Below are 22,995 nucleotides of genomic sequence, written 5' to 3'. Positions count from 1 at the left end.
TTCACTGGGAAGCCCACAGGACTGTCTTCCTTAACTGTTTTTTCACATTTTCTCAAAACGACCTCATAAACTCCCATGGCTTCAGCAACCATTTCTATTCCAGTACCTCTCAAATCCCTCTTTTAATTCTGCTTTGGCTGTTAGGAGGAAAAGAGACATTAATTAAGCAGGCTGTCCGAGGGTCTTCTAACATCAGGGCCTGGGATGCAAGACCTGGACAATCCCTTGTGGACATTTGGATTTGATTATAGAATCTAAATTTCCAACAAAAGCTTCTTCTGTAAGTGCAGGTGTGCAAAATTACCTTAATCTTCATAGCACTTGGAGCCAAAGCGGTAATTTCTTTCTGCATACGATCGCCAATCCCAGGATACATCGTCATTCCTCCAGAGAGGACATTATTGGCATAGAGATCCTTACAGATGTCGATATCACATTTCAGATTGCAAGCGGTTACGTGGATACCTGCAGATTTCATCCCTGAGTGGAAAGAAGTTTCAACACATGTGATTTCTCTTTGTTCCCTTCTTTTACTTACTGTTAAAATGAAAGGGAAGCTCAGTAGTCCAAGAAAATTCCAGGAAAAAAAACCTATGTGATGCTCAGGAGAGCACCTTGTGGTACTGTTCCTTGCTAAAGAAAAGGAACAGACCAGATAAAGTTCAAACTCTATTCCCAGGACTGTAAGTACTAGACTTTTAAACTAGCTTAACACGCATATTTTGACAAAGATCTGTGATCCAGGAAGTCCTGATTTCCACCGCTACGTTTCTGACACCACTGTTGAACACCAACGCTGATCCTCGATACACTTCTGGCAGCCAAATCCCTCCACTTCCTAACGAGCATTTCTCCTGCTGATGTTCAAATGAAGAATATTTGAACATCACTCCTGCTGATGTTCAAGTGCAGAACTTGGAGCTATATTAATGCTTGAATAGTTTGCTTTCTACACACAAATGTAGCTAGCTTCACCACTTCGTTTAATGGAAATGCCAAACTGCCTGCAGCCATTTTTCTCACTCCTCATGAGTGGAATTTAAATTGAAAGTACGAAATTTGTGAGGGCAGTACAAGTTACCATATAAAGTGTCAGTCATCCACTGGATAGAATGGGAATTTTGACACTACAGATAAAACTACTGGAAAATAATGTATGATTTGATTTTGTATGATTACATTACAGATTAATATAATAAAACAATAAACTGAAGCAGCATCTAGATATAAAACCCACATAAGCAGCACCGTGCAGTTATACATCAGCCAGTCGAGATAAAAAGCACAATCTTCTGACAGTACTCTAAATCATCACCTTAGAAACTCTACTGCACTTATAAGAGGTTGAAATCATCTTACGATTCAGGTACCTCTAAACTGACAGGCGCCTTTTCATCCAGCAGCTGTAGCAGCAGTGTTCATCGCTTCTAAAGAGCTGATTAAGTCAATAGAAGCTGCGTGTTTCTACGGACATTTGAGAATCAACACCTCAGTTCCTGTAGCTGCAGGTTGTCTATACTTCCTACGACATTCTTCTTTTCATTCTCTGTCAAGTCCCTAGAAAGAAAAGTCCTGTCTCACCTATGAAGGATGGCTGGAAGAGAGTTTCAGGGCATCGGAACCGTTCATTTCCAATGGTGATGACCTGTCCATCAGGAAGCTCATAGCTCTTTTCAAGAGAGGAGGAGGAAGCAGCAGTTGCCATTTCATTTTCAAAATCCAAAGCCACATAACAAAGCTTCTCCTTGACGTCTCTCACAATCTCCCGTTCTGCTGCAGACAGCCAACAAGATTTTAATCAACATACAGTACGACAGCCAGGACACAGACTTTCTCATGCACATTTCCCTGAGTTCATGATGGTCGTGTGGTTCACTGGCCCTCTCTGTTGTCTCAGCAATATTACTTTCCCTTTGGATTACCAGATTTCCCTCATCGGCAAGTAAAAGATATATTGTACTACAGAATACTGCAAAGATTAATGTTTACATGTCTATGTCACAAAACCTTGACCAGATCTCCTGAGGGTCACCCATTGCCAGCTACTAACTTTGTTCCTTTCTCTGTGGAAGAGGTATAATCAAAACACAACAACCCATTAAATTTGCCAGTAACTCAGGATTTCCGAACGCGGTGGCATCTTTGTCCTTGACACTCAACAAACATGCTGAAAGCCAAAGCCAGGAGCATCCCGTTAGCTAACAGGAACTGTTTTTCCCAGGCCAACCTAGTGACAGGGATTTTGATGCATCTCACCAGGTACAGGCTTCCTGCATAGGATGACAAGTAACAGAGCAAACGTATGCAAAGCGTATCCAAAGCCCAGCTCATTACCAGTGGTGACAAACGAGTAGCCTCTCTCTGTCAGAATTTTCATTGAGACAGTCAGTCAGGTATCTGCCCACCAGACCGTCTCATGATGGCATGAGGCAAGGCATAGCCCTCATAGACAGGCACATTGTGGGTGACACCATCTCCAGAATCCAAAACTATTCCTAGAAAGTGAAAGAAAAGGAAAAGCTGATTATTGCCCACCGACACAGGGTCTCCACATACTCCGTATTCTCAACCGAGACATGCAACAACAAAGACACTCACGTGATGATTGCTTCTGTCATTTCTGTAACTGAAGAGCTGCTCACGTGAGATGAAATTGTTGGCACGAACTAAGCATTTTGAGGAAAAAAAGACGTGTAACGTTCAGCAATTTGATTGTATAGCTCTTGCTGAACGGATGCTAGCAATCATGATCTTACACGTACGCGGAGACAACTTCACTTCAGACAATCCCTAGCACTTTACAGACATGAAACAATGTACAAACTGTAAATAAACTTCTATCTATAAAATCAAAAATTGGAAAATTGGAATCTGCCATTAAAATAAACCACCTCATTAGGGAAAAGATAACAAGAGTTTATCTGTGCACAGCCATGTTACTTCTATTCTTGGATAGGGAATGAAGTACATGTTTTCCACTCAAAATGAATAAGGCATTTCTGATACCAAACATGCATACAAATATTTGAATTTTAAACACAAAACAAGTATTTATGACAATTGTAATTCCTGTAAGCTGGCGATCTTTTTATACAAAATTATATTGTGGCATCAGGCTATAGAGGCAGATGGCATTTTGATTTTTTTCAAAGTATACAAAGACTCAAGGGTTGCTAAGAAGTAATTTATCATCTTAATGCTTGATCAGACTCTAGACGGCAATAAGAAGGGACCTCCATGCTAATTCTAATGATCGCTTAACAGCAGTCATGATTATGTGATCGAAAGTCATCATTTAAATGAAACTTTTTCATTTAGCTACTGATTGGGGTGTTTTTTCTTACTGGGAATGGAGCTTAACAATAGAGATAGGTCTAAACTAAGAAGGAACCATGGGTTTGGCACAATCTAGTTAAGCCAGAGCCTCTTCTCCATGCTGTGCAATTAAGGACAGTATCAAACTATCATCTTTCATCTCTTGATATAGCTGAGCTGCAGTTACCTGAGCTTTTGAAAGACACAGATCTACACCCACACCTGCCGTGAAGTTGGAAAAAACCAAAGAGGTACTTGCACAGCACGGTGGGAAGAGTTCAGTTGCCATATGGCCACCAGTTCCTCTCAACAGACAGCTGGGTGCACCACAATCAACGTCTGTCTGTGTGGGTGCAGGTGCACGCACATCCATGGGAGGAAGACAGGTGGAAAACACGACTCCCAGAAAGACTCACCAGTCGTTCTTCCAGATGCATACAGAGACAGCACCGCCTGAATTGCTATGTACCTGGCTGGCACATTGAACGTCTCAAACATAATCTGGAATTAAGAATTTGAAAACCTTTAGGATCTACACTCAAAAGTATCTGAAGGACAGTAATTTTATTTCTTTTTTTCAGTAAATACTGCCAGTTGCTACTCCTGAGTCCCCTCCTGAACCGTGGTTCTTCTGTGAACAGCACACTATGTTTTCTCTAGGATTTCACGAAAAATCACAGAAGTCAGTGGGTACCTTTCCATTAACCTCAGACTAGGTCAGATTTTTAATGATAATATTAACTGAAGATGACACCCTGGGAGAACTTTTTTTACCCTGATGGCAGGACTGCATGAATGCAGCAATCTGAAGTATGTACATATACACACACACATATTTAAAAGATTTATAGAAGACGCAGATGGAAGAAACCACGAGGAATAATCTGTCTATTCCCATCTCAAGGAGGAATCAGCCATTCCTGACACAGCTTTTCTTCTGTTTCAAACATCTCTGCTGGTGCATCCACAGATTCCTCTGGCAAACAATCTCGTGATACATTATAATTACTGTTATCAGGGTTTTCTTTGTGTCCAGCTAAAACCTCACTTGGTCTAAGTTTAAACCCACTACATCTCATTCTGCTCGCCCTCCCTAATAAACAAAAGAGTTTATCTTTTCTCTTTTTGTCAACCTTAACCATGTTCTCTTGTCTCATCCCCACCTCCTCTAGTCTAACGAGCTCCAGCTCTGGACAACCCTACGCGCCGTAGCCTTAAACCAGTGTCCCCTCCCCTAGGCAGTGCCACCCCATCACTAGTGGTGCTGCTGTGACCATGTTTCATAGAACCATAGAATTGTGTAGGTTGGACAAGACCCTGAAGATCATCAAGTCCAACCACAAACCTAACACTGCCAAGCCCACCACTAAACCATGTCCCTAAGCGCCATGTCTACAGGTCTTTTAACTGCCTCCAGGGATGGTGACTCAACCATCACCATCATATCTGTCAGAGCCACTGCCATCAGGGAGTTAAATTTTGGATTTCATAAGCAAATGCCTTTGCCAGTGAAGTCTACTTTTAATGAAAAGTATGCTTTCAATTAAGGAATACATGAATTACCAATATTTCATAGTTAATGAATGTAATGAATTTAATGCAATCAGTAATAAAAAATAAACCTTTAAACAATCTTGAAAACAGGATTTATCATTACAGCATAATGACAGAGAAACAGTCCTAGACATATCTACTGTAGGAACCACACCTCCCGGTTGTTCTAACTAGGCTCTACTTCTGTTGCTGTTTATTATCTCCCAGTTGTATTATCTCCCAGTAATGCATGCTGTCAAGCTCAATACTTAATTAGTTTATTTACACTGTTGCTAAATCGATGCATAATCTTCCTATTAAATATATGCCAAAAGTGGGCACAAAGGGAAGTGCAGAGCCACATCTAATTTTCCCAGGTGATTTTATACCTATATCTGTATTTATATCGCACTTACTTCTGGTTACATCACTGGCTAAATTTATAACATGGACTTTTGGCCAGGAGGCTGCTCTAAAATATACGAACTTCAGAGGTCGACTTTTGGTTCCGATCTGAGTTTGCTAAATCTGGCTGGGTATGTCACAGGCAGAAATGTTTAGCAAAGCATCATTTCCGTTTGAATGGTTCAGACAACTCATCTTCCCAAGCCACCACAAAGATTCCAGTTTTTGAGCACTTTTCCCCTGATCCATGAAGAGGTGCTCCTGTTGAGACCTCCACAAAGTCATCTGCATGGTGGCCTTCAATCGTCTTTATTCACAGCTTCCAAAAAAATGCAGTTCCGATATGCTAACTAGCATTTTGCCTGATGTAAAAGCGCTGATAAAGTGACAGTCTGCAGGGTAGAAAGCAGGAACAGCATGAGCCAAGGAGTTGGGCTACCACAAGTCGATCGCTCTTGGTGGCCAGAGGCATCATTGATCCAAAACTCACACAGAACTGTGCTTCAGCTGGTACATGACGTGTGTTACAGCACTTGCAAACCTCGGATTTAAATACATCAGTGACTCCTTACCTCCATCCAAATAATTACATGAATCCTGGGTCAATATTATCTAGACAGCAAAACTCAGCATCAGAAGCCTTTACCTCCAGCTTCCCCGCTTCCAGAACTGGGCACACACAGAGTCTTGTGAACAAAGAAAATTACTTTAAGCTTTTAAGAGGCTGGTTCCACAAATCTCACTGCCACACACAAAGATGAGACATTTTAGGGCCATGCAGAGAACTCATTTTGCATGAGCAGCAGAAACTCGTGCTCTCTCACCACGGCTCTTAGCCAGCATCCTAACCCACACCAACCCTACGGGATTATCTCCCAGATTAAGAAGAACGTTGAATGCCCTCAGCTATTTATATTTTTAGCTGCTTCTGTGCAGAAATGATCTGCAGCACAACATTCAGACGATTACCTGAGTCATTTTTTCACGGTTGGCCTTTGGATTCAGTGGGGTGTCGGTCAGCAGAACGGGGTGTTCCTCCAGCACAACCCGCAGTTCGTTCTAGAAAGAATGATGCCAAATCTAAAAACAAAGATTACTTTAGAAAAGGGTTCTGAAAATCATTTCTTCTGATTACTAGACAGAAAAGCTTTTCAAATCCAGTCCGACACAAGGGCAGTGGCTTCATCACCATCGCACATCGTGCCTCACAATTTTGGCTGCAAAACAAGAATTGGGGGCGGAGGAGATGGAAGGGAATAGGACAGAAGCAACTCTCCATCATTTAGACAGCAAACTGCTGTAAAAAGAATAATTTTGACTAAGAATAAATCTAAACAGCAAAGTCTATGCTAAAGCCTTGGTCTTGCAGAGTATCTGATGTATCCACATAAATTTCAGCTTTTACCGAAGCAAATTAATCAGGACATTCAGCCGCAGTTTCCAAAAAGGACACCTTCTCTGCTGTAGCCTCGAGGAGTCCTGTGAGATTCTGTTGATTGGCCTCGCGACCACAGGACAAGTTCAGCTAGAGGACAGACATTCAGCTCTACTTGGACTGAAGCAAGCAGAACCCCATCTCTTCCAAGGCTGAATCCTCTTCTAGAAATTTCATGTGTTAAAAATGAATTATGTACCTACCAGCTATAATGCCAGTACCGAGATGGTAAATAAGAATCATCAGACATTCATGACCTCCGAGACCGCGGCTGTTTCCCAGTGGCACGTTTAAATTTGCCTCTTTCTTAGAGGATCATCATCAATCTTCATCAACCAACTAAAAATAACCCCCACCAAAAGTTTCAGGAAAGTGTTTGCTGGGTGTTTTTAAGTGACAGCTACTCTGCAGCATGAAGTGCTCGCTACAGGAGTGTATTTGTAAGTGGTAACTACCTTCTCGAAGTGGTTATTCTGGGAAACAGAACAAGAGGCAGCTGGCACAACTGCCCAGGAACAACGCGACTTCAGCGCTTGGCCAACGCATCCGATGAAGCCCTGAACTTCTTGAAGTTCATGGCAAAACTCCCACCGAGGGAGGGCCCGAGTGTCGCCAAGACTTCTGTTTTGGATTCCTCAGATATATTTTTAGGACAGTACAATTGCCTCTTTAGGCCGTCGAGGAGAGGGAATGATTTTGGTTTTCCTTCTCTGGCAACTTGACTCGATAAGGAAGAGTACTTCAGAAACAGGAAAGAAAGACAGCACTTCTCCAGCAAAGTTCTGGTCCCTAAAACCACAAAAATGTATTAAGCATCATTTTTGCAATTAATGCAACAATGCACTTGACATCTGACAGCATTACAGTTCTACCCGAGTGCTATGTGCACGGGCCAGGAGCCACCAGCGTCGGGTTCTGCCCTGCAACCAGCTCATGCTGTCCCATTTGTGGGGTTTAAGACATCGTGGGCTCTTCAGAGGATCCCTGCAAGAACACCCTGGAGATTTACAAACCAGGTTTCCTCACAGGAGGAACGTTTGGGGTTTTAAAGTTTGAGCTGCTTGAAATTCCTGGTGTTCGATCCCTTCCCATGTGCTTTACGAAGCAAGGCTGTGCCATAGGACCGACCTCAACGCTCTCAGATGAAATGGAAGCAGAATTTGACAGTACAACATTATTTAAGGTAAGAACAATCATTTTAGTTCTTGTTAATGTGCCTCTAACTGGAAGATTCTTTTTCACGTCAGGAAGCAGAATGATTTTATCGTATAAAATCATTAACAGCATTCACATAGGAATGTTTAACCATTAGTTCGAGTAGCTGGTCTTTTTCAACATTCATTCATGTTGCCATGAATCATTATTTTTCTTCTAAAATCCTCAGGAAAAGGCTTTTAGAGTGCAGTAGACCACCTATTTACCAGCAGTAGCCAACATTACAGAACTGTACCCAGACTCTGACTCTGTCAACGCAAACCAGAAAGAAACTCCGTTCCTAAGTACCTCACAAACGACATCAGAGGAGATACCGGAACTCAGGAGCAGAGAATTTTAAAAAGAGAAATGCTACAAAGCTTGGAGAGCTCAGCATTGCTCCTTGGCTCTGAAGAAAACCGGACAGGACCAAGGTGTTCAGTCCTCCACGGTAAGAAATCATCTTGCCACTCGGTCGTGCACACGGTGTTTCACACCCAGCTTTCCAGGTAATGCTTGGGTCAGTACGGGCGCACTCAAGAGAGACAAAATTCACAGGGAAAGCCCAGCACATCTGTGCAAGTTGCCGCTGCTTACACTTTTACTCACTATTGCTTAGATGCCAGAGAAGCAACTGACATCAATAAAATTAATGGTTGAATTCATGGCTGAATGTGGTTTTATTTAAAAAAAAATTGCCCCTGCAACCACGCAGTCAGACCCGAGTTACCTTACACCAGGAGACTCTTTGGAATGCCTTCAAAGCCTGAAGCAAACAGCAGCCATGTCCAGGAAGAAGTCTGTAGATCCCCAGAAGGTCTCAGACCAGCCGAAGCGAAAGCATTAAAATCATGAGCTGTAACATGGAAAGAACTCTCGGGGCGACACTTACCCAGGAAAAGGTGACAATTTGTAAAAGCCTCTTTGTAAATGACATGATCTCACCTCCCATTACATGTATATCAGCTTCTGGAACGGAGTTCAGAGTATCTACACAGTTCAAGCCATTTTTGGAAACCTTATTTTTCCGTTTTTGCTTATCACAGTGACAGCAGAAAGGGCTGGATAAATCAGGGCAGAATTTCCAACACCTCTGGGGCCTTTCCTGCTCGCTAACTTGCTGTGCCTCATGCCAGAGGGTCACTCTCTCCCCTGAAGACAAGAATCCCTCACGCGAGCCGAGTAAGACTGGAAGGATTTGTAGGTCCGCTGTTGTCACTGGAAAGCGTTCCGCTCCACTAAAAACAATTAGCTAAGAATAGCTCGTTATCATGCTGTTAACAGCCATCTTCGGGCTGGAAAGGGAAAAGTCTTACCATGTACAGTCCTCATGTTTCAACTGTACTTGCGCGTTTGCGTGGCGCAGAGACTGAAGATAGCTGACTTCTCTCAGTATGTGGGTGATGGCATGGCTGAAAACAGGCACCGAATCAGCAACCAGCCCTTCAGAAGAGACAAGCCGTTACCATTTTACAAAAAAAAGACAGCAGTTGTATAGGGAAAGATTGGATTTCTATAGACATAACCTTTACCAGGCTAAGAAACATTCTAGAACCGCCAGAAGAAGAAAGTTCACAGGATTTACCTCCAGCGGTAACTACGGCTGGCAGCATCTCCCATTCCACATGACAAACAGAAGTGAAGCAGAACATCAGATACAATGTGGTACACGTTAACTCTGCAAATGTAAATCCCAACCAACCCCCCTTTCTTACCTGCCCTGTGACCGCGCAGCAGGCCTCGCGTACAAGCATCCTCACACCTGAAGCAGGTAATTCGATTCACTGACATCTGCTCAAAGTCAGCCTTGTACCTGCCCATCGGTAAAACCGATGGAACCCTTCCATTTCCATACTCACTACATTTTTCTTTTCCCACGAGATTTTTAAGGATTTTAGTCTAGCAAAGAGGAAATCAAACAGCTACTCCTTTTTGTGACCTTATGTCTACTCCTTCAGACTTGGTTTGTTTTGGTTGTACCTCCATTTTACACAGATGTGAATGGAAATGCAGAGAGAATAAACACCAACAAACAACAGTACAGGGTCTAAAAACAAGACTCTAGCTTCCAGTGGCCATCGTCTTCACAAATGAGCTACTTTTTCAACCAGCGAAGTAGTTGTGCAGTTTCAGAGAACACTGTAACAAAACTTGGATGTATTACTACGCAAGGCGAAACGCTCTGTTACGTGTCTACAGAAACTGAATGCAAATCCTCCGCTTCTTACAGCCTCTTAGTTGCAAATCCACCCTTTATTCATTTGTACCTGGACGTCACGTATGTCAAATACATAAGGTTGTGTCTTTATAAGCCTCAATTTCACGTGTTGAGCAGCTGAGAAACATTTTGCCCCAAAGAAATGCAATAACTAAACCCACCAAGAAGTGCAAGTGAATCAAAAAAAAATAAAAGCCAAAACAAACAAACAAAAAAAACCCAAGAAAAGCTACAGAAATTGTACCTTTAAACAACAGTAAAGGATTAAGAAGCTTAAGACATTTCTTCACGTCATCTCATTTTTGGATCTTTAATCATCACCTTAACTCACTACCACACACATGTCTGTGCACCTTGTCAGAGCCATCACAAACTGTGTGGCCAAAGAACAACCAACTTCAATCTTTTATTTTCAGCCAAATAAAAAAATTTAAAATCCAGTTCTTCCTTTATTGCACTCTGTAAAACTTCTGGTCATAACCAAGAAGCCAATAAACAGCAAAAGCTGAGTATTCCTTTAAAATCCATAGTTTAACTCTTAAAATAAAATTTATATAGAAAAGATATCATTTACAACCCATTCAGTAGTAATCAATCATTATGTACTCACAAACCATATTGAATAACTCGTATGCAGCAGTTACTTTGTAGGGCAGAGGGGAATATTTTTCTCCTTAGCAAATATAATATCCCACTGTTAAAGAGCAATTCAAGTCAACTTTGGAGCATTTGTGATATACACAAATTTCTTTTTGTGATAGACACAAATTTATTTTGAGAAGCGTAAGATTCATTTGGGGTAACAAGAATTTATACGACTGTGTCCAGTGCATAGCTTAACTGCAGCATGTGAAAAGTCCATTACCTTGAATTTGCTGAGGTGGTGCGTTATGACCCATCATCCACGTAAGGGTGGTGAAACCCTGGCACAGCTTGCCCATAGAGGTGGTTGATGCCCCATCCCTGGAAACTTTCAAGGCCAGGTTGGACGGAGCTTTGAGCAACCTGATCTAGCCGGATGGCTGGCCTAGCTGACCTCTAAAGGTCCCTTCCAACCCAAGCCACTCTATGATTCTATGGTCCAAGTCATTATAGAAGATGTTAAACAAGGTCAGTCTCAGTACTGGTCCTTGAGAAACATCATCAGTAAGCAGAAGCTAGTCAGACTCCGAATCACAGATTGCTGCCCTTCAACCAGTTTTTCCATCACTTTGTAGTCCACGCATCCAGTTCACATCTCCTTAGTTCGACTACCAAGACAACACATGAGACTGTACCAAAAGTCTTTCTCAAGTCAAAGTGAACATCACTCATTCCTCTTCCTTCACCCACGAAACCTGTCATCATAAAAGTCTATCAGGATGGTCAAGCATGGTTTGCTCTTGGTAGATCCATGCTTTCTCTTCAAATTTCTGTTCTTCATGCGCCAGTAAACAGTTTTCACAAGGAACTGCTCCATAATGTTCCTAAGGACTGAGGTGAGGCTGACTGGCCTGTAGTTTCTTTCCTCCTTGCCTGCCCTGAAGATGGCATAGCATTTCCTTTTTCCTATCATATTAATTAATTCATGAGGATTAACTGTACAAGGTTATAAAATCCTCAGATGAATGATAGGATGCAAGCGTCCTGGTCCAAGACTATAGAAAGAGGTGCTACTGAATTTTGGAGATGGCAACTCCCATTGCTCAGCACACCCTAAATTCTCTCCCCTGATGCTGCAGCTTCACGCAACAGGAGGGCAATGCAAGAGCATCCTGCCAAGGAACAGGGCAGCCAACTCCCCCTCTGTCTCCCCCCACATCGCTTCGCTTTGTGTCAGCCTTGACGGTTGCCAGGACTATCCAAAGGACAATTCCACTCACTAACCCATCTGAAAGCTAACTAGTCAAAAGAAAACAAGAGGGCTTTTTTGGGGTGGATTTTTTTTTTTTTTATCAGATTAATGAATCAGGTCCTGAAAGAAATCACCGCAGACTCGACAAAAGGAAAGGGAGAATTAGAGATAAGCGGGGAGAAAAGGACCATGCCTTTCTGATGGCAGCAAGCCAACAGGTCAGCTTGGATGTCTGTGAAACGGCAGCCTAAATACATATATACCTTCAGGATCCTAAAATAGTTCTCTAGAGCAGTAGTTAACCCAGGTAGTACAGTTGTAAGCACAGAAAAATAATCTCCTTTTTAATCATTTAAAAAGGGGCAGATGAGGGCAATTTAAATCATACTTTCCTAGCTACTGAAGCAGGTGGATGATGCATCCAAGCTTCTAACTTATTTTTCAAAAACGAACTACAGGGCTAGACACAAGCTGGTTTCCCAGGCTGATCCGCAGCATTCAGCTGTCGGGAATGCCACTTGAATTTTAACCAGAAGTCTGCATCAGTCTTCCTACCGCAAGCATCCAGAACAGAGGAGAGATGGTACGTAGCTGGCGTTTCTTTATCCTGCACAGATTTTGAAGGAAAACTCCAGCTGAACGAGATCATGTGCAAGCTGTCACCTGTGTTTATTCCATCAGGATTATCATTCTTTATTGCTATATTTTGAGAAAAAATGTCGGATAAAGATTGTGACTTTAAGGTTGCAGCATGTACAGACTTAAGGAGGTGATGTACTGATGTACTGATGTACTTGTGTTTTAAACTGCATTTCTTTGCTCGTTTTTGGTGGGGCTTTTTGTGTCTTGGACCATCACAGCTGTTTCACAGACTATAAGCAGGACTTCATGTCTGATGTGTTTCACATTTTGCAAAAGAACTTTAATTTTGCTATTCAGATATTTTTCTGAAATTGATCCCTACTTTTCATAAACTCCCTTCTCAGCCTTTGTACTTTCTTCTGGTTACAGAGTAACATCGGCTGTTGTCTAGCAAACACATCTTGTGTTCTCCCGAGCATCCTGGCACCATTAATGAAAGAAATCCCTTTGCATCACTGGGTCACATCATGTTAATTCAGCACCTCTGCATGAGAGCCAAGCAAGTGATTTAGTGCGCAAGCTGCAATGCAAAATGCTCTTTACAAGACCAGCAGAGTGAAAGAGCTACCCTAAGGAAGCCTCCCTCAAAGTCCTAACGACGATTAGCTGTACAAGGAATTGCACATATTCAGAGAATGATGCGTATTCAGAGAATCACATCTTCTCCTACTTACCAAGGACAACAGCAAAATATTCAGCAACTGGAATGGGAGTAGAAAAAGTCCCAGAGCAGTGATATTTCCTCAAGACAAACTCCATATGTCTCCTTCGGACTGCGGTGTACAATAAGTCTATATAAGAAACCAGAAGAGGATTTTTGATATTTTGCTATAAAAGAAAAATCACTAAAAAAATATAAGTCCAGACCTCAGCACTTATTTAATGCTTTTTCACCTTGAAAGTATGGCAAAGCTCTACTCACATCATCCATCTTCTCCACCTTTGAGCAGAGGAGTAGATAGATTCTTTCAATAACACGGGTAAGACTAAGCAACAGCAGAAAGTGGGCAGACAGCATTGTCATTTGGAACTCGAGTGGCACCAGTCGGGTAAGTTTAGGCAGACCAGAGCCCATCTTCACATCTTTTTTTTTTTTTTTTTTTTTTTTTAAATAGAAGTGATGCTTCCAAGGTCAAACTGACGGGGAAGAATGGTTCTTAAGTCATAAGGTTACCACCAGCTCTGTGAGCAGTATTATCAAATCCTGGGGTCAGTTGGTCAAGTTGATCTTTCAACTTGGCTTTTTTACAGACTAGTGGAGACTACAACTGGCTGAAATTCATCTCTGGTTTAATTAGAGGCTTTGAAGTCCTGTAGAACATAATTTTCTCCGGGCCAGATGGGAAATCAACTAAGAGAGTAAGCCAGCAAAATTCACACCCAGATCACGAACAGTTCTATAGAAAACTACTCAGTATCAGCATCAGCTTCAGTGAAACAATGTATTACTTCATGGCTAAGAAAGGTTATTCGCTAACATCCTAGATGGAAAGACACAGCTACAAAAAGAAAAATCTGTAAGAAAGGTGGACTGATGCCCCCTTGAGTGAAGGTATTCCCTAAAATATAGGTGGACGGCCACAGAAGTGCTCCCAGCTGTTACTATACTTCTGAAACTGTGAGAACTGAGACTCTGCTGATATAAAGACTTCAAGAACAGGTAAGACAGGAAGGTATGTAGGTCTCCTTGTTAAATCTTTATTGCTTTCACAAGCAAACAGAAATATAAATTGTTGTTTCTTTTTATAATTAAAACCCATGTGGCTGTATCAAGACCGCTCAGCTCGCTGTGTGGTCTTGGTAGCAATGGGTTGTGCGTGCACGCCTCGTGGTCCTGTATTGTATGATGGGATATGGGACACTGCATCAAGGAGAAAGGGAGGCGCAGGCTGGCCATTAGAACGGATGCTCTGTGGGAACTGCAAGGGCAAAGACACCCATGGATTGTGTAAAGGCTAAAGATGGGGAGTGTTCATTCTAGCCCTCTGCCAAAAAGACATGAGCTACCTGCAAAAAGCAGCAACAGAGAGCAGGAATGGATTTCAAATAACTCCCTTTTGTACAAATACGTTACTTGTTTTCTGTACCTGCAGACATCATCTCCACAATTTTTTAATGATACACCACATTTTTTGTCCTTTGTTCCAGGGAAAGCAGTCTGCATTAAATTGATAATAAATAAAAGCCATAATCCTGGCAATTTATAGTCTCAAACTGATTCACTATCCTCAGAATATTAAAACTATTTGCCATTCAAACCCAGATCGGATTTTTGGAGAGGGCGTCTCGCATGAACTGAAGGTGAGATCAATATCACTATTTGTAGGGTGTTTGGAACACGTGCCAGGAGACATTTCCATATTAAAATTCAACAAGACATCACACCAACAAACTCATTCTTGCCCGAGGTTAACCTTAAGCAGGAAAGAGGTATTTCAACTCGTTAATCTCATTCTCCTCCATATTAGCTTGTCATGTTGTTGGGCATGGCTTCCACCTTTGCAAATTTAATTCATGTCAAAGCTTGCAATTCTTATCGCTTGCTGTGGCTATTCCCTACTCTCGGTTCCAACCGCTGCATTGTTCTAAACAACCACATACAGAAAAGCAGGACTTGCACAGTGGCTAAGGCACTTTCTTCCCAGAGAAGCAGAGGTTTGCCAAATCACACAAGCAGCTCGACAGTTTCACTTCTTTTTATCTGTGTTTGCTCTTAGGACATAATGAATTCTATTTTCAAAATGCATGTTAATTCTGAATAAGATTCCACATGCGGATTGTTAGGGAGGTATTCAGAGCGTAACCGTGCTCTTCCACACTGAAAAAGGAGTCAGCTGCGGGAGGAGGATTCATATTCCAACCATTGAGAGCTCACGTCTCGGCCCCAGCTGTGCCACGAGCTAGAGATGCCAGCCAAGGACTGATGACAATTTTGTTGGGGAGAAGAAGAGAAGGAGACCTGGGGATGGGAGGGAAGAAGAAAAGCCCAAAGAATTCTTTCAGGTGTGTGCAAACGCTGTAAACGTCTACCTCCCTTGCCACTTACCAAAAAATACACACTTTTAAACATTTTCTTCTTTTTTTTTCCTGATTAACAAGCTGTAAGTATATACTGAAAGGATATGTTAAAAAAAAAAAGAAATATCTAAGGATCCTTCATTTTTAATACTAAAACAAGGACAAGTAGATTATTAGCAAACTGAATGGAATTTTGCTTTGATACTACAGGGGACTGCAAATGTCACTCAGTTCCAGAGATCCGAGCACCTAGGTTCACACTCTCGAACATCACACCTATATGAAGTCAAGACTTCAATGCAAGTTCTGTTTCTTAGGCAGGTGATAAGGCCAGTTAACACTGCTATTCCTATACAGAAGGTGATTTATTATCAACTTCAGCAGCAAGCAGTCATATAAGCCGAGACCAAGATAATAAATTTTAAGTAAAAATCATTCAGAAGCTGAGAAATTTGCAGTCATTTACAATTGCTTGAGGAGACATGGATACTGGCAATTTGAAGTGACTGCTGTTCAAAAGCAGGAATGAAGGTTCAGATCAATCTCTTTTACTTCTGAGGCAGTGCGAGCTACAGCAGACCTGTGAAAAACCCTTCCCTTATAGGTCTTTCAGCTTTTACCATTAAGAGATCATTTGGATAAGGAGATGAGACCACCCTGAGCTGGAACTCGCAGTAGGAAGAAGGTTCTTTAAAACATCCCCTAGATGCATTTTCAGAAGTCCGCACATCCAGCTCATTATCTCTTCCCCATTTTTGGAAAGAGAGTATTGTGTTTACCGATGAGAACTTGACAGGTTTGATTTAAATCATCAAACGCACATCAAGCCTGACATCACATCATTTCAAAGTCTACGGCATCCAGAATCACACAGAACACACTTGCCTGGGTATCTGAAATCGTAAAGTCTTCATAGCTGACTCTCATCTTCATACAGAACATTATGAAAATTTGTCATCCAGGAAGACCTTTTTTTTTTTAATTAAATAGAAAACTGTGAAACAATTCTGTTTTAATTTAAAAATTGCTTAACTAGAAAACTCAGAGGGAATGAAGCCTTTTTCATAATAACATTAAAATATAAATTAGTAAATATTATTTTCTCTATCTTTAACAGATAAACTAGTCACTATGAAATTAATGTAAGCCACAGCAGCCTTGCATGGAGAATTACGCTTTTATTGATCCATTAAACCCAGACTATTTCAATAACATATTCAAATAAACTCCCTGAGAAGAACCCTGTGTACCACTTCACTGCATAAAATAAGCCTTGTGCGGTACCTCAGTCTTGCAGTTACAAACCACTCCTCAGAGTCGGTAGGAGCCAGGGACCAGTCCCAGTGTGACAGCTTTGCACGCAGCCATCCTGTTTTGGAAGCTGAGAGAGTTTAAAAGCATGGAAGAGGCCGGACCACAGCTTTTGGCCTGGCTAGGCACCACTGCATTTATACGTGTAGATATGGGCTGAGATTCCAGCTGTCCATTGTGGCAACTCGTCCCTTCAGTTTGCCTCTTGAGCATTTGTTTTATGTCAAACACTGAAAAGATGTTATCATTCATTGCCTGGGGGACATGAATCGAGCGCAGTACCGCACTTTTCTCACCAGGTGGCAGCAGCGAGCTCTTGGACACGGCGCCACCGCGCATTGGCGCCACCCGAGCCGCAGTACCGCACTTTGCTCACCGGGTGGCAGCAGCGAGCCCTGCGGCGCGCTCTCTCCAGGCGCGGCCGCACCGCTTTGCGGGGACCGCGCGCAGCGGGAAGGCTGCAGAAACACACGGAACCGGCCACAGAACGACCCTTCGTCCCGCACAGCGGGGGCTGTGGCGGGACCAAGGACAACGCCTCACCGCACACGCCCGAGAGCAATGCAACTGCCCGGCAGCCGAGTCGCTGCAAACGACACCTCCCGGCATGCCCCGGGGAGCAGCGCGCCGACCGCCAGCCCCGCGCCCCAGCACTACAGCTCCCGGCACGCCGCGGAAGCTGCGGGCCTCGGCGTGCGGGGACACCGTGCCCGAAACGGCGCCGCACCCCCGCCGCTCCTTGCCCCGACACGGACCCCGCTCGGCAGGTACCCCCGCCCGCCTCCCGGGGGCTTTCAACTGAAATTCCCATCTGATTAATTCCCTAATCCAAAAGGACAAATCAGGAACCCAGGACACCAACCACGACCAAATTTCTCGAAATCCTTACGAGGTGTCATCCTTTTGCATTTCATGTCTATGCTCACTGTTTTCTGTATCATCATCAAATGCACATGCTGAGTCCACAGATCTTCCTGATTTCTCCAGGCTCTTACTAACTCGATTCCATTCAACGAGCCCAGGATTAAACAACATAAGATGATTGCATAAATGCCTAAATAGAAAAACTGAAATTCTTAAGATTATTATGCTGAAAAGAATGTAACTTTGCCTACATTCACCACAGAAGTAAGGTTCTCAGTCAGTCCGCGCACAATTCATTTACTCCCATACTCGATGAAGCTTCCTGTGGTGACCTGCTCGAGCACTCCGAAATCTCCGACCTGCTCTCCTGAGAGTTTGTGGGGACAGTCAGACACCACATCCATGATGCTTTGACAGCCATGGCCCTTCTTTGGCAGCGGAGGTAGACTGCATTCTTGAGCGTAGTGGTCAAGGCCACCACAGTTACAGTGTCTGCATCCTCTAGTTTTCTCTTTCGTGCTGTTTTCCCTTCCGGTCGTATTTTACTTCCTAAATGGGGGCTCCCACCAGGGTCTGTTACCCATATTGATTCAAGACCTTTGGAAGGTTTCTTGAAAGTAAATTCCACTGGCTCTCCTTCTTTTAAGCTTCTAAATCCTTCCATGGCAATCTTGCCTTTGTGTATGAAGACATCAAATGGAGACTCCAAGGGGCTTCCCTCTTGGTTGCTCATGGAGATGAACCCGAATCCCATTCTCACACTGAACCATTTGCAATGACCAGTTCTGTGCAAAAACCTAGGATTCCTCCTCTTCTTCCTGCTCCGGAAAATTCCTGGGGTCATCTCCACCTTTACTCGCCCCCTCGGACATGTTGTCGCTCGGGCCCTCTGCTCCAAGAACCTTCTGGTATCCCAGAGGCCCATCACCCAATACTTCTTCCAGAATTATTTTAGGTTCCAGTTTACTCAATTTACCTTTACATCTATATAAATGGAGTTTCCAGTATGGGAGTTACCGGGTCGCTCACGTTCCATCTGGAACATCTTTTGTTCCAAAGATTAGTCCAATTTTATGGGGAAATTTGGTAAAGTGAATCCTGCTTTACCAAATGAATTTGGTAAAATGAATCACATCCTTTCTGATGTTGCCATCAGTATTTAACATATGAGCTAGAGTTTTGAGAGGCAGAATTTAAAGAATTGGAAACGCTCTTACTCACGTCTTCCCATTCTAGAAATGCAGCTTGACACTGTACCATCTGACTAGGAGATAACCAGCGGCATCCGTGTTGTTGCAACACTGCTGTCACTGCATGAGGCACATAAACCGTTATTTTGTGATGCATGATTAGCGTTCTGGCTTCTCGGATTAATAATACCTGGCAGCCAGTGCTTGGAGACAGGCGGCCATCTTTGACTCACTCGATCCAGTTTGGAAAAACAGGCCACGGGTCTTTTCCAGTCTCTGAGAAATTGTGTTAGTACTCCCAACGCGACGTGCAGTCTTTCACGCACGTATAAAGCAAAAGTCTTAGCTGTATCCGGCAGTCCCAAAGCAGGGGGACTTATCAAGGACCTTGCTAGTCCATCAAATCTTTTTGACAATAGGGACCCCATTCCAATAGTTGATCTGATCCTTTAGCTGCCTCGTACAGAGGTTTAGCAATTAGGCTGAAATTCGAATCCATGTGCTCTGCCAGCCGGCCATTCCAAGAAAACCTCTTAACTCTCCCTGTCTTGTGAACGGAGATTCTGCAAATAGCCTCCTTTCAATCAGGGCTCAATGGCCTTTCTCCCTGAAAAATTTCAAAACCTACGTAAGCCACTGGGTTTTTTGACCATCTGAGCCTTTATCTGTGACACCCGATGTCCTGCTAGGTGCAAAGAGCCTCAGGGAAGGGGTTTCTCTTCATCCCAAGACTGTCGTGGCCAGGGCAGTTCCAGCCTGTGTCTGATGTTGTGCTGTTTGTGTGGTCTGCCTTCTGTGTCGTAGCCCCTCTGGTCTTCAAGTCCCTGTAGCTCTTTGCACTCAGGAAGCTCATCATGTGCCTTGGATGCTATTTCTAGGGCCCCAAATGCCCCTACTCATCGGCATAGTGCCAAGTGGGTGCTTCTCGCTTTACAAGCGTAAAGCGTGGATTGGTCTCATGACTTGGAAGTTTCCGGTCAGTTCTCTTTTGCGGCGTCGTTCCAGGCTGTGTCAGCAGCTCTTCTCGCTAGCGGTCCGTTGTCATGGAGTGTGGGAGCTCTTCCCTGCATCCTTATGTTTTTAGGTCTTGAAGCCGGGCTTTTTGCACATCCACTGTCTCCATTTTGACCGTAACTTCTTGTAACAGATCATTCTGTTCTACTTGGTTTTTCTGGGGCTGCCATGGAGCCTCTTTGCTCTGGGCCATTGTGGCCCTGTTGGTTTCCTTGTCCGACAGCTTCTCCCGTCCGGAGTCATTCTTCCTGCGGACAGTCTTCTCTCCTTTGAATCCCATTGTTTGTGGCGGTGTGTGTAATGTCGGTCTGAGCCTCTGTGTGTTTTGGCTTGGAGCTTCTCTGCCCAGGGCCACCAGGGACCTTTTCTTGCTACCTCAAATGTAGCCCGGGGATTCCTGCCGAGTGCGTCCCGCAGCCCTGCCCCAAAAGTGCGAACATCTCAGGATATCTCTTACCAAGAAGGGGCTGGCCTGGAAAGCTGTTGCTCAGCCTGATCTGTCCATGGCACTGCTTGCACAGAGGCACAGAGACTGGGGCTGTTTGCTTGCCTTGCTATCTCAAACTTCAAACGTAGCCCGGGGGTCCCTGCCGTGCCACCTTCCGCAGCTCTGCCCCGAATATGTGAACATCTCCAGATAGCTCGCAGGCAGAAAGAGCTAGCCTGGAAAGCTGTTGCTCAGCCTCATCTGCCCATGGCACTGCTCGCACAGAGGCACAGAGACTGGGGCCGCTTGCTTGCCTTGCCACTTCAAACTTCAAACGTAGCCTAGGGTGTCAGCCCCCGCTCCAGCTACTGTCACTAGCGCCGTCAGCCGTCCCCATCTGTTCCACCCCACAGTGGGGCTTGCAGCCATCCTCAGCTATACCAGCATCACTATTTAACTAACCTGCGAACTGGGAAATGCACTAGAATTTTAAAGAAAGTCTGCAGAGGGGGATTTTCTGTCTGGCACCCAAAATCATCTCACAAATCTCAGAAACATAGAAGGAAGAGAGCAAGGAAAGCTCTCAGTTCGGTAAGGAGGCGGCAGTCCTTGGAGGCAGACATTTTGGATTACTATTACTAATGCTGTTTAGCTAACTGACTTCTTTTGTTTGATTCTCTCTGAATAACAACTTATTATAGCTACAAAGAATGGATTGATTTCCAGGCTGCTCCTGCTTGCAGGACTCCTCACAGTAAGCAGCCAGTCTTCACCAGGGAACAGGTGAAAATGGGATGCAGGGAGAGAACAGAAGTGTATCACAGGAGAGCCACCCTACAGCAAGGCCACGGGACTGGCAAGCCATGGGAAGAACAGGGAAAAGACACACAGATCCTAGGGAGAGCCTTTTAGCAGCATAGTTGCCCATAAATACCTACCTTCACCTCTTGGGCAATGTGGCCCAGGTAGTAATAGCCATCAGCTTCTCTCCTTGCTAACACGCGAGCCCCCCTCATGAGACTGGAAGCCCCTGGGGACGAACCAACAAAATTCTTTTTTGCTGAGGATGTCAAGGGTAGACAAAGGGAGCGTGGATTCCATGCACAAACAGGAAAGGTACAGAAAACAAAAATACAAGAAGTAATGAAGACCTTGGCAATAGAACTTCTGCAACTTGCTGCAATGAAAACAAACTAAATCCACGTGGGACACCAACCCCACCCTGCAATAACTGTCTTTGTTTCCTAGCTTTTTTTCTTCTCTGCATTTCCAGTGACCCGTCTGTAGATTTTGAATTTGCTATGTTACTGGACATCTTGGCAGCGGAGAGCCACAGGGAACTTCATTAGCTGTGTGACAACACTGGACATGTGAGATGGACATGGAGCTCATCTGGAGGGGGAAAGGAGGAGATGGAAGCAGAAGATGAGCATGATTTTTGAACACTTCAATCCTTAAACAGGAATATTATTATATAATTTAAATTTACTTTCCAGTACATTACTTCTCTCTTTAATTCTTCCATCATATGTTGTGGTGTTGTGCTGTTTATCTGCAAGCTCATCGCAAATGGTTTTAAGAAATTAAGCTTGGAGAGAAGGAATACAAAAAATAAAATATAAGAACTATATGCTAAAAAAACCCTTGTATTTCACCCGCTAGATATGTAGCAGGTGCATTACTTTCTTCAGTCACAATGAGATACGTTGTTCAAAGAACAATGTGTCATTTCAAGTATACCAAAGCTATAGCTGAGATCCTTTTTGGCCCACCTCAGATCCTACCATCATTTTATTCTACTGTGAAGGAGGCACTAGGCATGTGATTCCTGAATCAGAATAGTTTCACTTTCTTACTAATTATTGCACCTTTTAGTTAACTGGTTTTAGTAAAGAGCTTTGAACCTGGAAAACACACCAGTTTCTCACGACAAGGCAGAGTGTGGAGACAGGCAGCGAGTGGAGGCAGGGTTGGGGCTCATCTGCCCCTCCCATCGCCAGGAGTAGGTGAAATGATCTGAAGTCAAGGAAGAGTGAAGAAGGTGGGGATGGAGCCTGGGCAGACCAAGTTGCCTTTGCAGGTCAAAGCTGGCGGTGAAGCCACCTGGCCTGAGCAGGATGGAAGATGTGAAATGTTTGAGAACAATGACACAGGGAACAATATACCAGGGACTATGGGCAGGGAGAAAGACAAAATGCAAGGGAGCTGGTAGGCAGAGTCGACAACAGAACTATGAACCTCATATTAAAGCATTCAGCTTTTATGGAAAAAGATAAACTTGTGCTGCATCAATCGTGCAATAAGTAAAGACAGTGGTTGGATTGCTTGCTACGATTCCCTATCAACTGTTGCTGAAAATGCATCAAGGCTGTTACGAGACTCAGAAGAGCAGGTAACTTCAAATCCTTTAACTGCAAGGACGTCCACAGGGTAGAGATGCAAAACCTATGCTGTTTCAGCTGAGGATGTCAGCTGTTTGGGATGTTAACAGATTTAGAAGATATTGTCCTTTATTTAAAAGACCGTTGACCACCCCTGCATAACAGTAAACCAATATTGAAGTCTGTGAATCAGGATACACTGGCTGTAGGCGAA

At 43.6% G+C, this 22,995-nt stretch overlaps 2 pseudogenes; both read right to left on the bottom strand.

Annotated features, from left to right (window-relative positions):
• Positions 1-1,019: 1,019 nt before the first annotated feature.
• LOC142362319 (actin, gamma-enteric smooth muscle-like) lies at positions 1,020-11,559 on the bottom strand (annotated as a pseudogene).
• Positions 11,560-17,633: 6,074 nt separating this feature from the next.
• On the bottom strand, positions 17,634-19,690 carry LOC104328005 (protein lin-28 homolog B pseudogene; annotated as a pseudogene).
• Between the last annotated feature and the right edge of the window lie 3,305 nt (positions 19,691-22,995).

Source organism: Opisthocomus hoazin, chromosome 8, assembly GCF_030867145.1.
Source record: "Opisthocomus hoazin isolate bOpiHoa1 chromosome 8, bOpiHoa1.hap1, whole genome shotgun sequence".
Taxonomy (NCBI): domain Eukaryota; kingdom Metazoa; phylum Chordata; class Aves; order Opisthocomiformes; family Opisthocomidae; genus Opisthocomus; species Opisthocomus hoazin.
This window is presented reverse-complemented; position numbering and strand designations above follow the sequence as displayed.